Source organism: Camelus ferus, chromosome 11 (genome assembly GCF_009834535.1).
Source record: "Camelus ferus isolate YT-003-E chromosome 11, BCGSAC_Cfer_1.0, whole genome shotgun sequence".
NCBI lineage: Eukaryota > Metazoa > Chordata > Mammalia > Artiodactyla > Camelidae > Camelus > Camelus ferus.
In genome coordinates, this window is record NC_045706.1 from 18420067 (window position 1) to 18437606 (window position 17540).

General features: G+C 34.9%; 1 protein-coding gene across 13 annotated transcripts in view; it reads right to left on the reverse strand.

Moving 5' to 3' along the window:
* ADD3 (adducin 3) overlaps positions 1-17540 on the reverse strand; it is a 116379-nt gene that overhangs the window by 71086 nt on the left and 27753 nt on the right. The window lies entirely within an intron of this gene.

The window sequence follows — 17540 nt, forward strand, 5'->3', positions numbered from 1 at the left end:
ATATGTTTCAGAAAAATAAATCCAAAATCAAGACATTTCAGTTCTCAGTGGGAAGAATACAGGCAAAATCATTAGGAAATGCTCAAACCCAAAGGTAGGTATTATGAATAATGTTGTGGAGTTAAAGGGAACAAAAGCCAAAAGACAGACAAAATTAAAGTCCTTTATAAAGCAAAATATAGTCCCTTTAATTTTCATATTTCTATATGTTTATTTAAAAAGCAATTTAAATCAACTAGTAAGAGCAAAATGGAACTAAGTTTTTCCCATGAAAGAATATTCCCTGCATTTAAGTATCTCATTAAAAATTAAAAATGGAAGGGTGGGGGAGGGGTAAATTGGGAGTTTGAGATTAGGAGATAAAACCTACTATATATAAAATAGATAAACAACAAGGTCCTACTGTATAGCACAGGGAACTATACTCAATATCCTGTAATAAACCATATGAAAAAGAGCATATAAAAGAATATATATGTATAACTGAATCACTTTGCTGTAACCAGAAACTAATATAACACTGTAAATCAACTATACTTCAATAAAAAACTTAAAAAGTAAAAACTAACTTACAAAATTCTAAAGAGTTCCCTAGTGCTCTAGTTCACTAGTACTCAAGACCTACACAGATCTTTCTGGAGAACATACTTGATGTATCTTAAAAGTTGCATCTAGAAAGTCTGTCATTACCTACTTTACAAAACCTTGTGCTCTTCCAGTCTACTATATCCAAAAGCCTTTTGCCCACTAGATTTTAGGCCAAATCCTTTAGGCATGTCACTGGTGTCTTCTTGGTTGGTTTCATCTCACATGTGAGTCACAAGCATTTTTCAGTATTTATACCATGTGTTGTAATATCCACCATACTCAGTTTCTAGTGTACATCTTTTCTCTTCAACATGAATATTCTAAACGTTTTAAGCATGTCCCATTAGTATGTCTCAAGAATGTACTTGGCAATAGTCCATGATTTAAAAATAACATATTGGAAAAGTAACATCATACACAAACAGAAACCACAAAATCACCATTTCTAAGATGGTAGAACCATTCATTATAGTATATTGCCTGTTAATCGAACAATATATTTAATATCTTTTGTTCTGTTTATGTATAAAGTTCAATCCACATTAGAAAGAATACATTCCAAGTTTAAGACATCTTTCTCTCATCTATGAGTAGAGAGAGAAAAGATCTAGTGGCAAAAAACAAAAACACCTCTTGGGTAAGTAAAAACGCTTTCCTGCATCTTTTCAAAGGAAGGAGAATTTTCTAGAGCAAACTATTAGGGAAAAATCACTGGCAGTTATTTTTGGATATGTAACAATGTAAAATATTCAATACAGAGAAAAGTTAATTGTCACATAATAACCAATTAGAAAAGTGTTGGGTGGGATGGGGTAGTGAAGGGGAAGACTGGGGTGTGAGGGAAGAATATGCAAGAATCACAGATTTCTTAAGAATCTGTGTAACTGAGTCACTACCTGCACCCCACCTCTTATCAACAAAGGCATCAAAACATTTTGCAACCAAAGGAACTCCTGAGGAAGTCACTGGAAACTGTTAATAACCTAGTGTTTCCTTATAACACTGACCACAGGAATCCAAACAACTTTCTAAGAAGACATGGGTCTGGAAAGAACCAAAATAATCTAATTATAATTCCATCTTCCCACTAGTGTAGCCACTGTCCAAACAGTACCTTTGGAGGCTGAAGAAAACTAAGCAAGCGTTTTCTATTTGCTCTAGATGTATGATGAGGGTACCTCTCAGGAAGGTGGACTATAAAGTAACTCCCTCAAGTTTCACTTGGCAGGGTTTAGAGGTAGGGATCTTAGATTTTAAATTTATACCAGTGGTTTCAAATTCAATACTTTTGTGAATTTATTCATTGCTGGCTAGATGAAAATTGGATTTGTCCGTTGCCCATTGCCTCTATTAACTCTTGACCAGAACAAATTAACACTCTAAACCACAGTTAATTTTTCACTTTCTACTCCAAATCCTGGAATTATTCCACTTTTTCCCAAAGCATCAGGAAAGGTATTCTATTTCTAAAAATTATGTCTACTATTGTTAGTGAAAGAGGGGAAACCCCTCAACTTCAGCTGAGCTGTCATATTCAAAATAATTTTAATTTCCATTATAAAAGGAGGTCAAGACTAATTTTTTTAATCCTTACTATTTTCATTTTCATTTTCCTGCTTTTTATAAATATTACTGTTTGTGCCTGAAATTGCTCACTAAAGGAACAAGTAGATTAGAAAACATACTATTCAATCCAGAAACAGAAAGTTTGCAAATGTAAAATGAAAGTGAGTAATGACAGCATGCAATTTATTCATGGAGTTAATTATTATACACATTTAAGGCTCATCAGAACCTTTTCTGAATTATGTCAGTTTAAGGATTAAGGCTTCTGCTCCAAGCCTGAACCTAAGAACTGAGGAAGGGCGACAGTTACACAGCTAGTTATCTCATTAAGAACCCTTGAGACTGTGATATGACTTTGGATTAATGTCTCCGCTGATTTATAAAAATCTGCTTGCAATTCAACAGCCTTCAGGTCATAAGCTAATATGCTACCACAGGCACTACGGTAGTCTGCATGTTTAGCTAGGCCAAAAGATTTCATAGTGCTTAGTGTGAATTTACAAAGTGTTCTATTTTACCATTACTGTCTAATTCCACTAAGAAAATTGGCATGATGGGCTTTTATGTCATCTAATAAAACACACTGTACAAAGTAAGTCCAGATTACAAAAATATTATGTAGCTCCTTCTATGTGCATAGCGCCTTCTAGTTTACAATACACTTTCATATCTATTGTTTCACTTTATGCTCAAAATAACTCTGTAAAGTTATACCTCCATGGTACAGACTAACATCTAACAAGAACACAGAATTAATAAATGGCAGAATTAGGACTGAAATCCAAGTCTTCTGACGCCTGCCTCTATTCTTACGCATACTTTAGTATGCTTAAACTTTCAGTATATTAGTTTTCTTAATCAGGGCTTTTCTTAGGCTTGTAATATGAAAAATCAAGGAAAAAATAATGTTATTAATATCATAAATATGTATAAAGACTTTGAACCTTAGATAATACCATCACCCCAATAAATTTACATTGTGAAGTTTGGCAACCCACTTTTTTTTTTCAATTTTGTTTTGTTGTGATAAAATACACATAACAATTTGCCATCTTGACCATTTTTAGGTGTAGAGTTAACTGGTATTTAAATACATTCATAATGTTGTGTAACCATTACTACCATCCCCCATAGCTCTTTTAATCTTATAAAATTGAAACTCTATATCTGTTAAGCAATAACTTCTAATTTCCTCTCCTCAGGCTCTGGCAACCTCAATTCTACTTTCTGTCACTTCAAGTAGTCAAAATTGTAAGTCTCATTTATGTGGAGTCATACAGTACTCGTGCTTTGTAACTGACTTATCTCACTCAGCATAATGTCCTGAAGGTCCATCCATGTTGTAGCATAGGTCAGAATTTCCTTCCTTTTAAAGGCTGGATAATATTTCATTGTACGTATGAACCATATTATGCTTATCCATTCATTCACTGATGGACACTTGGAACAAAGCAGATTTTTTTATCAACTCTGCCAAATACGGAACACTGTACTCAGTACGTAAGCCCAGAATACACATATTTTAAAGCAAACTAATGTTCATAGAGTACTACATGTAGTATTTCTGAAATTAAAGATGAGAGTGACAAGCAGCTGAGTGGTCTATGTAAAGACACTGATTTACCACCATTTTCTGCATCCACACAATGTCAAAATAATTCAGAACACTTGGGCAAGAAGTTCAGCAGTTCAATCAAATATTGTGAATACATCTGCCTGGATGTTTTATCACTACAGCTTACTCCTGTTTCTTGTCTTTCTGGTGTTTTTACCAGTTTGACATTATGTCAATCAAGGAAGATTTCAGCAGCATTATGATTATTACCACTGGGAACTCATTAAATGCTAAACATTTTACATGAATTTCATTTAAGAATGAAAAAATTAGCTCCTAAAGCCTGGCCTTTCTTCCAGCGTCTTGTAGCTGGTTGGGTGGTAGTTCCAGGATATGAACCTAGGACTTCTAACTCTAAACTAAGTGCTCCATCCATTACACACAAACAGTATTAGCATTATCTGATAGTACTAAATATTTTGTGACTAAGAGTTACAGCTCTTGTACTTCATACTACATTCTTGATTTCTGAGAATTTATTATTATAAAAATAATACATACTCATATTTATATACTGTTTCCTAGAAGTAAATTTTAATCAGTTTGTATTCTTTCATATGTTTTCTCAGCATATATAAACAAACATTCCTGTTCAGCTTTAAAAAACCCTCATATTATACTGTATACTCTTGCTCTACACCTTAGTTTTTAAATTAACAATTACATAATGGATATTTTATTCAAAGTATATACAGAATGATGCCATTCTTCAATAGTCACAGTGAATGGTTATCCATAGTCATCCTCCATTTTCAGATTTTTGAAAAAATCATAACCAACTCTGCCAATAATAGATATCCTTGTATATATAACTTGGCACATTTTTGGGGAGTAAAGTATAAGGTAAACTCCTAGTATGTAATTGGTGGGTCAAGGGGTAGACACATTTAACCTCTGATAAATATTGATGAATTGCCTTCCATGAAATTTGAACTTATTAACAGTCTCATCACCTATACATTGGAATTAAAGTTGCATTTATAATTTCTGTTCTAGGGGAATCTTATCTACTCATTTCTTTACTCAATGAAAATATTAATGCTCAAGGAAAAGGAATCAGTGGTTCTATTAACTTCCCAGCAAGATTAGACTACTAACAATCAATGAAGGTTCCAATTACTCTTTTTCTTTTAAGTTAAAAAAAAAAGCTATAAAAACAAATGAATAATTCAATAATTCAAACAAATAATTGTGTCTTATATTAAGTTTACAGAAAAAGAACAGTCTTGGGTATTAGTGCACATGCACTTGATTCTAATAGAGTATTACTAGAAATGCCAACATAAAATATATCTAAACACCCAACTGTGACCTTATAGAATCCAGAGAGACAGTTTCCAATAGTAATAATCAAAAAGATAATATATTGAGGAATGCTTACCGAAAAGCGATTTCATATTCTATTATCATTTGCCACAAAAAATATTCACATTAAGCCCAAACAGAAACTGTCATTATTTAAATTCACCTACTTTAAAGTGAATCTAACAGCATCCTTTTTATTACTGAACTAAATGTGAAAATGCAGAAAGATGACTAATGGTAAACTGTTGAGTTTATTCCTCCCCCTTCTGCTATTATCTTATGCTCTCAGCCATCTGGATTGTATTTAGTGTACTCCTGGGAAGCTATATTTACTCACTAACAAAAGTAAAAGCTCTGTCTTTCCTGTGTGTTTCCAGTTATTCCCGTGTCTTAAACCAGGTATTCTGCCCACTTCAGAACAGATTCTTGAAGGCTTCATTATTATTTATTAACTCAACAGAATATGCCTACTTTCTTATGGTAGGCATATTGGTTGTTTTTGCACTATGTTTTAACAATGGTTTCTTTAACCTCTAAGGAAATCCCTCTGTTCTACTCCAACTTCTCCTGTTGCTGTAAGGGCCTTACTGCCTGTGATAGTTAATTTTACATGTCAGCTTGACTGGCCATGGAGTGTCTAAATTAAATGTTACTTCCGGGTGTGTCTGTGAGGGTGTTTCTGGATGAGATTAGTATTTGAATCAGTGGATTTAGTAGACTGCCCTCCCCAGTGTGGATGAGCATCATCTAATCCTTTGAAGGCCTGAACACAACAAAAGGTGGAGGAAGGAGGAATTCACTCTTCTTTCTGCCTTACTGTTTGAGCTGGGACATCTCACCTCATTTCCTGCTCTGAGATTTACACCATGGGTTCCCCTGGTTCTCAGGACTTCATACTTAGACTAAATTATACCAGCAGGTTTCCTGGGTTTCTGACTGGCAGATGGCTGATCATGGGACTTCTCAGACTCCGTAAGTGCATGAGCCAATTCCTCGTAAGAAATCTCTTTAGATAGATAGATAGATAGATAGATAGATAGATAGATAGATAGATAGATAGATAGATAGACTAGATAGACAGACAGACCGACCTATTGGTTCTGTTTCTCTGGGAGACCCTCACTAATACAGTCTCTTCCATCTGAATCACTGTCACTTTCTTTACTATCAAATATATATATAAAACCTCTGAATTTTTTTTTTTAATGGAGGTACTGGGGATAGAACCCAGGACCTCGTGCATGCTAAGCATGTGCTCTACCACTGACCTATACTCACCCCTTAAAATGGTTTTTAAGCTTAAAAAGAAAACCATTCATTCACTTACTATGTTTTTAATATAAGCTATTTGTCAAAATAACCAGGGTATACTTATGCACAGGAGGACCATGCCCTTTAACTTGCCCAAGGAAACTAATGTTTTATCCTAAACATTTGGTAGCACAGACTATTTAGAATGAAAGAGACATCTTATGAGCAGTGATTCTTCAGTGTTTTCCACATGAGGAAGGTGGTCCCTACCTTCTACTCATTTTTCAGGCTGATAATGAGGGTCATAGGCTGATAAAGAGGGTCATATAAAAGATCTCTATAAAACCATACTGTTGATATATTATACACTTTTTTTCAATTTACTTAGTAATACCTGCACATGGTAAAAAATTCAAAATACAAAAAAGTCAATTGTACAAAGTAATCTACACGATGAAGTTATTAGACTTTCTCTCAATCTAGAACCTCTTTCTAAAAGAAACCACTTTTGCCACTTTCTTCTGATACTTTCCATATAGCTTCACTCACCCATTTTTACAAAAATTAAAGAATGCACACTCTCTACATCTTGCTTTGTTCCACTTAATGTCATATCTTAGAGTACATCCTATTACAGAATTTACAGATCCAAATTTATTTTTGAATTATTGCATAGTATTCCATTTTATGGATATTTAAAAAAATTCTCTGTAATAGGCATTCAGATTTTTCCTAAACATTCTCTTAAAATGATGCACTGGTTATCTTTGTATATATTTCTTCGTACATATTTGTTAGTCTACCTGTAGGATAAATACCCAGAAGTGGGACTTTTAGGTCAAAGATGATATGAAATAGTAATTTTTTTTCATAAAATACTGGAATATTTTCCTAAAAGATCTATGATAAGTAGCAAGACAAGTGTTTCTCTCCACTGATCCCAAAATACTTAAGATTCAAAAAAGAATAAATATTATAAGACAGGATTTGTACAAATTTTCACTTGTAAAATGGTTCTTAACCATGGATTGATATAAAAATTATTTAGGCCTCAACCCACAGAAATTCTGATTTAGAAGACTTGGAATTGGACCTAGACGTATATACCTATAAAATGCTCATATCTGATTCTAATGCATCTCCTTGGTTAAGAATCACTCATTTGACGATCATGACAATTCTGTGCAGTAACAATTCTTTTATAGTATGCATTTATAGATGTGCAACTTGAGGCTCAGTTAGCCAAGTGGCTTGCCCAAGGCTATGTCATAGAATCCAAGTCCTCCAACTGTAAGTGGATTACACAAATAAGTCCAATCTTACTCATATGGTTTCTAAAAGTGTGTTAATTTGGTAAATCTACATTTTAGATTATAAATTACTTATGAGTTTTAAACATCTAAATGACTATCAATAGGAAAACTCTTATAACTGCCCCAAAAGGTAAATATTAAAGAATAAAGGATAACATGTATTTAGCTACTTTGAACTGAGCTATCATTATTCAGGGCACACTAAGAAAGCATGAAAACACATTATCACCAAATGATCGGTGAAGATTCTATTACACTGTATTTCTTTTTTCCTTCTAGTATTATTAAGATATAAATGACATACAGCACTGTGTAAGTTAACAGCATAATGACTTAACATAAAATGATTACTACAGTAAGTTTGGTGAACATCCATCATCTTATATAAATTCAAAATAAAAGAAAAAGAAATTTTTTTTCTTTGTAATGAGAATTCTTAGGATTTACTCTCTTAACCTTCACGTATAACATACAGCACTATTAGTCATATTTATCACGTTGTACATTACATCCTTAGTACTTATGTTATAACTGAAAGTTTGTACATTTTGACTGCCTTCATCTAATTACCCCTCCCCTTACCCCATGTCTCTGGTTACAAGATTCTGCTCCCTTTTTCTGTAAGTTTGTTTTTGAAGTATAACTGACCTACAACACTATGTTAGTTCCTGATCTATAACATAGTGATTCAATTATTTCTATATATTACAAAATGATCACCACAATATGTCTAGTTACTATCTGCCACTACATAAAGATATTAAATTATTATTGACTATATTCTCCACATTGTACATTTCATACCTGTAGCTCATTTATTTTGTAACTGGAAGTTTGTACCTCTCAATCTCCCTCACCTATTTCTCTCATCCCCCAACCCTTCTCCTCTGTGTTTGTCCTCTGTACCCATGACTGTTTCTGTTTTATGTTTGTTCATTTGTTTTTTAGATTCCACATATAAGTGAAATCATCAGTATCTGTCTTTCTCTGTCTGACTTATTTCACTTAGCATAATACCCTCTAGGTCCATTCATGTCGTCGCACGTTGCAAGATTTCATTCTTTTTTTTTTATGGCTGAGTAATATTCTAGGTTCCTAGCTGATTTTTCTCAGAAATCACATAATACACATTAATCAAGTATAAAGTTCTAGAAACACAAAAATAAAAATACATGATTCTTACTGTCAAGAAGTCAGTGGTCTAATAGGCCAGAAGATACAACTATACAAAATGATAAATTCCCACATAAGGACCTCCATAAGATATACTCAAAGTATGAAGTCTCATTTATAGAACCATTAGCTTCCTTTTAACTAAGTAGTTAGAAAACTTCATTATAAAAGATTCATAAGAATATCTTCCCCAATTCTCATTCCTCCCAAACTAAAAAAGGAAAAAAAAATCGATCCTTCCTGTGAGCTACCATGGTTCTCGATCTGTACCTACTTAACACTTGGTACTTTACGTCATAGTCATTTAAGTACACAGCATGTCCTCTCCAAGTGAGTTGATATTCCTTGAGGAAAGGGTCTATTTCTGACATATCGTTGTATCCTCTATCCTGTTTTGTAACAGCCAAAATTAAAATGTTTATTGAATGAAGAATTTAGAACCCCATGAAATAATTCAAAAATAACATCTTAGTTTCAAGGGATTAATGTAGCTTTTAAAATTTCCCAGTCTACTCTTGAGAGAACTTATTCAGTGCAAAAACATGGCTCCCATGGGGATATTTTTCCCCCCTCAAAGAAAGATAGGTTCTTTTCGCCATGTCATTCTTCCCAAACTATTCATCCTGGGTTGAAACATAAAAATAAAAAATCAGACCGAGTAACTTAACCATAAAAATGGGATAAAAGCAAACAGTTAAGTAATATATTAAAAACTTCAAATGTAACTTATACAGTAAAGGTAGAAAGTCGTAAGGAAAGACCGGCCATACTTTAAAAATAGAATCGTTAGAAAATACTGAGGTGGGGGATCAATTTCTTTACACGATAATGTAGCTTTCTTGAAAAACATTAAGATACAGCTGAAAATAAATGCTCCTTCTTTCAAAAATACACATGTACATATTTGAAAAGTTTCTATTGCATGGTTTAAAAATACCAAAAAAATTTGATGGGTATATATATCAATCCTGTTTTTTTTAGTGCTTGAAGTTATTTCAGGAAAAAAAAATCAATACATCTGGATTTAAAGGCTAACACTCAAGGCTCAAGTAAAGTTTTAACTACTACAAGAGCAGGAGGAGAGGTCCACTTGTGAAGAGCAAGCAGAATGACTAAAAATTGGACTGGCCCAACAACCATACAGACAAAGGTCTATAGCACATAACTGAAATGCAAACAAAATTACTATGTCCTCCCTAGGCTATTCCACAGCCTGGAAATAAGTTTTTTAAATCAACATTCTTGACCACTGAACCAGGATTAATCATTCCTGGCCAGTACATGCATTCTGCTGAAAAGGTGAAATACATAATAATTCATGAAAAACAAAATAAAAAATAACCCATTAAGATTCTGAAGTGAAAAAAAAAGGCATTCTTTTTTCCTCAAAGTTATAACTAGTTTAGATCAAAGTTAATCTAAATTTTCTTTCATATGTGTATAATTTTAAATAAAGAACAAAATCAAATTGTTTCACCATTAGTGGAAACTTTCTTATGAAATACTAGATGATGGAAATTGTTGTAGTACTTATTTGTAATTATCAGGAGAATTAGATTTGGTTCCTGAGTTTAAGACATAAAAAATTGATGGCAAAAAGTACCAGACAAAATCAGTTATGAGTAAGATGATGATGATGATTGTATTAGTGTCCTAAGTCTAAATTAAAATTCAGTTTCCATGTAATTCCAGAATATTCCCTGGTTAAAAACAGCATTATTTTAATTGAAATAAATTATTTTTTTCTCTTTTTTTAAAGCATAAGGGGGTTTTTTTTGGTAAAAAGATTTGTAGGATTATTTCTCACATAGAATTTCTCTTATAGGATCATTTTATTTATGGATTACTTACAGTTCACCTAACATACACTCCTAAATACCTCCAAGTCACTCAGGCAAGACCGAATTTGGCAAACACATTGTCAGGAACAAGCAAAAACACTTTCATACCAGTCAAACCTCCTGAGTGCCTGGGCTCTTTCTAACCTTCTAGCTGCCTTACTACCACTGCCACCACTGTCTTCCCTCCCAAGAAGATAATATAGAATGTTAACATAAAATAACTAATTGTTATTTTAATATAGTTGTGTTTTAAATCACCTTATTATTCTTTATGTTAATGTGGTTTCTAGTTTGCCCACAAAATAGGCAACTGTTTTCTAATTATGACAAGCTTGAATATAAACAATAATAATGCCTTTAAGAAACAACATTATTTGAAAACTACTATGGAATTCCTCACCTACAATTAACTAATCACAAAGTATATTTTCAAAGAATGAGGCCTCCTTTTGCAACATATAAAGTCATAAAATCTTGATGGAGAAGATTTTTCTAAGATGAGAAATTTAACAAAGGGCCTATGGATCCCAAGAGCTTCCATGGATAAACTTCAGAAAAATTAATCTGGACTCTGAAATGAAATACAAAAATTTTACGTGCACTTTTCTGGGAAGAGTCCATAGATTTCATCAGATTCTCAAAGTGGCCTGTAAAAGAGTTTAGGAAGTGATCAAACTAGATTGAGAGTTTTAAGTATGGTTTCTTTGTTACATGTCTATCAGCTGTGAGGTTATCTGTCACAAATAACTTCTTGCTGATTTAAGTACTCAAGTCTCTAGGAATATTTGCTTTTTGAAATACATAATGGAGCAGACCTAAAATTATCTTTATATTAACATAACTCTCATTTACTTGTACTTCTCGTACGACAGAGAAGATGAGAGCAGTGAAACTGCCCCTAATTCTGAGCACACCCGTGGAAATGTGCTGTGCATGTGAACATCATACATCACACATAATCCTGCAGAAAAAAGCTTGAGAACCACTGATTTGAACCAACCTCCTCATTTTATAGGTGAAGAAACAGGCTCAGCGATTTTAAGTGACTGTTCAAAGTCACAGAGGAGTCCTGGTACTTCAATCTATGTAACCTCAAGCAGGGCTGGGATTAGAATGGATCCCTACACTGGAATTTTCTAGTCTGGATTGTAGCTACAAAAAGAATGATTTTATACCTTGGTATTTGACAAAGTTCCGTCCTTGGTATACTTCTTTTTCTCCACACATTCACCTTGGACAACCTCATTTGCCTCCCCCAGCTTCAACTATCATTCTCTCATAATTCACAAATCTGTATCTCCAGTCCTGTCAAACTTCGTGCTTGTGCTCCAGATCTATATGTTCAACTGCTCACGTGGTATCTCCTACTGCTTCCAAGTCTCTCAACCTTCACATGTTGAAAAATCAAACTCATTATTTCCCACACATTCTTCTACAGAGATAAAAGAGACCTCTCTCACAGTTTTCTTTCTCTGTGCTAGAAGTGTAGGAGTTTCTTTAACCAGACCTTCACCTCCTACATCTGGATAGTAACCAATTCTTTCTGATTTTACCATTCTTTCTCTTGGACCAGTCTCCTCCTCTTTATCCCTGAGACAACTGATTTATTTCAAGCACTCATTTTCTCTCTCTTCTGCAATACTATAATGATCTCTTTGCCTTCAACTTTTCATCCCTCAGTCTACTTTCAAAATGCTGCCAAAGTGAGATTTTTAAAAACAAATCTGACTGCATCATTCCTTTTCCTATAAATTCTTCAATGGCTCTCCATTTCCCAAAGAATAACGTCCAAATTCCTCAACATGGTAAGTAAAATTCTCCATGATATAATCTTTGCTATAAAATTACTATCTGCTTTATACTGCAATGAAATAATGAGTACTTAAATTTGTAATTAACTACTCCTAATTACGGATAATGATTTAAAAATTACTGTACAAGTATACATATGTTAATTGGTACATATATTAACTGGCTGCAGATGTGTGCTATAAAATCTTGCCAGTGTGAATTTGTTCAATCATGTTTCAGGTAAACTGGCCCATTAATCACCTCTCAATCTTGGCAAACATTTTACATGATCTAGCTTCACGCCACACATTTTCCACTGAGTGTATTCTCACCAAAACCTCACTCAAACAAGCACTGCTGGCAATGTCTAACATCTCTTCCTAAGATAAAAGTTAGGAATCTGTGAAAATATTAACTTTCCTAATGATTTACCTAAAAAGAACATTGGTATTTGTGGTAGGCAGCCTCTAAGATGGCCTCCAATGATTCTACCCTCCTGTATTCACACTCTGGTGTAGTCCACTCTCACACTGTATTACGACTGGTCTGAGAGAGCAATAACAACATATGACAGAAGTAATGGTATGCCTGCAAGATTAGGTTATAAAAATACTATGGCTTCCATCTTAGATCCTCCTCCACCCCTACACACACCCCACCCACTTGTTCTGGGGGAAGCCAGCTGACATGTCTTAAGGACACTCAGACAGCCCTGTGGCAAAGCTCATGTGGCAAGGAACTGAGGCTCCAGTCATAAGGAACTAAGGTGTGCCAACAAACAAGTGCATGAGCCTGGAAGGAGATTCTCCAGCCCCAGACAAGTCTTGAGACTGAAGCCCCAGCCAGTAGCTTGACTGCAACCTCAAGAAAGATCTTGAGCCAGAACCACCCAGCTCAAGCTGCTCTTGGATTCCTGACCCACAGAAATTGTGAAATAATAAATGTTTGTTGTCTTGAACTGCTAAGTTTTGAGGTGATTTGTTGCATGGCAGTAGATAACTAATATAGTATTTTGGGTTTTGCTTATTTTAACATCAGAGAGCGCTCATGTTTACTTACCTCTTGGAAACAATGAGGCACACAAATTCTTCCCCCATCTCCGATGTATCACCAAAAATCCCTTAAAGCAGCATTTGTCAAGCTTGAATAACATATCAACTTTTAAAGGAAAAAACTCAAACACTAAAAAACAGAACTATAAAAGGTATCTGGGTACCTGGTATCTGTGAAAGGTGAGGAAGTGTTGGGGAGAGGGAAAGAAGGGAGGTTGCTGAGGGAAGGGCTATGACCATGGGCTCCCAGAGTTACTTCAGGCCCTATATGTACATTTTAGCTGTGATTACAGATCAAGTCAGTTTTCTAAGAAAGAATATAATGGACAGGTAAGGATCCAGTAGTAAATAAAATGAAAGGTACCCATGACAATAACTCTGTAAGAAATGATTCAGTAACAGAACAAAGCAATAGCCCACAGATGCATTATAACATAGGGCCTGCAATCCCTAAATGAAAATAGTTGCCACATCCGAGGCTTACAGTTCAGCATTTAAGGTTGCTCCTTATCAGCAAAAGACCATTACATACAGGGTCTGACGCTCTAAACTACATTGGGATTTCTTCTACAGGACAAATGTAACCTTATGATTTTGTCCCATAGTAACTAGAAGAATGTGTAACTCTGAGGCTGAAAACATACAACAGGGAACATTGAGTAAATCAACATATAAATAACCCTGAACATACTTTACCTTCTAATAATAATCTTACTAATTTTATTGATTTTATAAAATTGATTTAAGCTCACTGATAAAATTTAAAACTACTGAAACATTTTTTAAAAGTTGAAAAAAATCAGAAATAATCACTATTAACATTTGAGTAAACATCCTTCATACAAACATAAGGACATCTATCTCTTCTGATAATACACATACATTCACATATTCAATTTTACATACTATATATGCTACTCTGTAACCTTCAAGTCCCACTTGTGACATCTTTCTAAGCAAATAAAAATCATCATTGTTAATAGCTGCACTGTATTCCAATGTCACATGTAATTACTGTAACTTTATCAGTCCCTTTCATACAAATTCAGTTTTTTCCTAGTTTTTCACTATTTTACAGATGTAATTTTCATCTTTATGCATACAAATTTTTCACATGTGCTGTTGGTAAATTCTTTGGAGTAGGACTGAGTCAGAGTATAAAGTGTTTTAACACACACACAAACCTTCAGAAAGAGTGCATCAAGAAAATGTTCTTTTAAAGGGGTAGTTAGATTAAAGAAGCTATCTTATATATCTGTTTAAAAACAGTACTAATAATGAGACAGTTTGTAAGAGCTGCATAATATTCCAGTAGTACTTAATGACTAGGGGCAAATGATAAGCAAATGTTTTAATAAAACAAGATACAAAATTGTTTTCACACTGCTGTTACAGGATTGAGCACTAGTTCTTAAAAACTACTATGGGTTCCTTCATTCTCTCTCTCTTACCTCACTGGCCAGTTGCAAAACATCCAAGATTAAGCACAGGATCTGAAGGCCCTGGGGATGGAGCCACTATTTGGATAAGCCCGGGTCTCAGAACCACCACTCTCCCCATCTACACTGAACTGCGCATAGTGAAAAGTAAACCACTGCATTAAATCACTAAATTTTGGAGATGTTTATAAGCACCAATAGCCTACTCTAACATTACAGGCTCTCTCTGGGGAATGGTTTATTCCTGGTTTTTATTTACTAACTTGTATCCGTATTTCCTAAACATTTCACAATGGGCTTATGTATTTTTTTTTTACAGTCAGAAACAAACATCATTTTTAAAAAGTAGTGCCAAATAAGACAGGCACACAGTATATGTTATCATGCACAGTGATTTCCTTGGATTTATATAAATTTTAAAACACCCAAAACATTACGATTTGAAAAATAAGTATTATATGCCATTAATTTCTTAAGAAGCTGAACTATGTGGCTAGTTACTATCTGAGTGTACCACATAATTTCCCTTCATGTCAGTGTCAAAGAGCAGAAGCAGCTTTGAGGCAAGATGGAAACAGTGGTCAAGTGATCTGTAAATGACTGGCTATATGACTGTGAGCAAGTCTGGGAAATGTTCCATTTCCTACTATGTAAAATGAGAAAGCTGAACAAAGACCTCTAACATTGATGAACAGTTCTTTACACCTAGAATTTTCTTACTTTCTTAAGATGCACCTAGTGTTCCTGTAACTCTCCATCCCCAGAAAATCCACCTGCTCATTCTCAGGACTCAGTACCTGCCAATTTCTGGAAAGTGAAAAAGCACTAGTCTGGCTGACCACAGTGGGGGAGGGACTGAGATAACAAACAGTCTGTGTATTGTTTGTGGCTAAAGCAACAGTTGCTTGAGAAGAGAGATTCTGTTTCTCCTCACCTAACTTCTAACTCTAGCAGGCTAGTCATAACACTACTTTCTATTGCTGGGCAATGATCTGCATGCCCCTCCATGAAACACTATCCTCCTGCCTTAAAATGCCAAAGTGAATTTGGAAGATCACGTATATGACAACACCCCAGAGAGTAAGAATCATCTATTTAAAAGTTGAAATGAATGCTAACTATACTTGTGGTGGTGATTACTTTGTAGTATATACAGATGTCCAATTATAATGCTATACATCTGAAACATGCAACAAAAAGAAAAGAAATATAGGTCTCTCTGGCAAGGACAAGGAGTAGGGAGTTGAAGCAGCACAGGTGATCTGAAGCTGCTCAAGAATTTCTTGAAGTCTGTGGTGGCAGATAAGCATGATAAGGCTGTCCCTGAAGGCAGGTGCCTGGGCATGACAGGTGCTACACAGAGCCCTTCCCTAGCAATGGGAGAAACACCAATTTCCTTGGCCACACAGTGGCAATTCCCTAAGAAGTCATTACTACAGCTCTACAGAATGACCTTCTGTTCCACACACAGTCACTTTTCAGGGCATGGCACAACCCTGGAGGCTGAGCAGGATCCACCCCTGCGTCAACCACCTCACAGACCCAGAAGCTCCATCCCACCTCTCAAGAGATAACTTTTTTGCCCTTTCTCAAGAAGGGGTAAAGCACTTTTCTTATTAGCCTCTCTAAACCTTAAAGGAGCCTACTGATGCTGCATATACATGACTCAGAAGGCTACTGACATGACTTTTGCCTAAGATTTTCTGTTAGAGCCTACACCGAGGAGCAGCCAGAGTTTTCTTTGGGTTAAGAAAGGGCAGGGGAGTTTTAACTTTCCCCTGAAATAAAGAATCAAAACCCATTTTTGATATTTGACTTCTCCCCCTCACCAGTTTTATTGAGGTATAATTGTTATTAATGAATACAATTAGGTGAGTTTGAATGTATGTATACACTCATTTTACTATCACCACAATCCAGGTAATAAACACATCCATCACCTCCAAAACAGAACAAAAAAAAGTTGAAATGTGACAACTTTAAAGGGAAGATGTACTTTCTAAATTATGAAATGGGATGTTTATAGGAGAAATATCAGAACTTGGAGAAAGTATAAAAAATTCTAAGACTGGTAAAAATACTGTACAGTTATAATAACTTAAAAAATGGACTCCACTATACAATGCTGCCTCACTGTCGAGGTTAAAAAAATAAAGGAACCAATGTAGGAAAAGCCATTAAGAAAAGAGGGTTTCTAGGACAGTCCATAACAGAAGATGCCAGGCTTTGATGGGGCCAGTGGGTGGCATAAGGGAGGAAAAGGACAGAAAGGAAAAGAGAAGATTCAAAAACATTTTCTAGTCTAGAAAAAAACAAGTGGTTTTCAAAATTGGTCTCAGAACAGCAGTATCACCTGAAATTTTGTTCAAAATGCAAATTATCGGGCCCTAATCCAGACTACTGAATCAGAAAGTGTGGGGGTGTGGCCCAGCAGTCTATGGTTTAACAAGCCCACCAACTGCTTCCAGTGCACGCTGAAGTCTGAGAACCAGTCTAAAAGGCTTAACGCTGTCACTGGTAGTGAGAGAGCACGTCCCTCTACAGGTAGCTGGGACAGTTCTGCAAGTGCAGTTTCTCTTTAGTCAGCTAGTCTAGCCTGGCTTTAA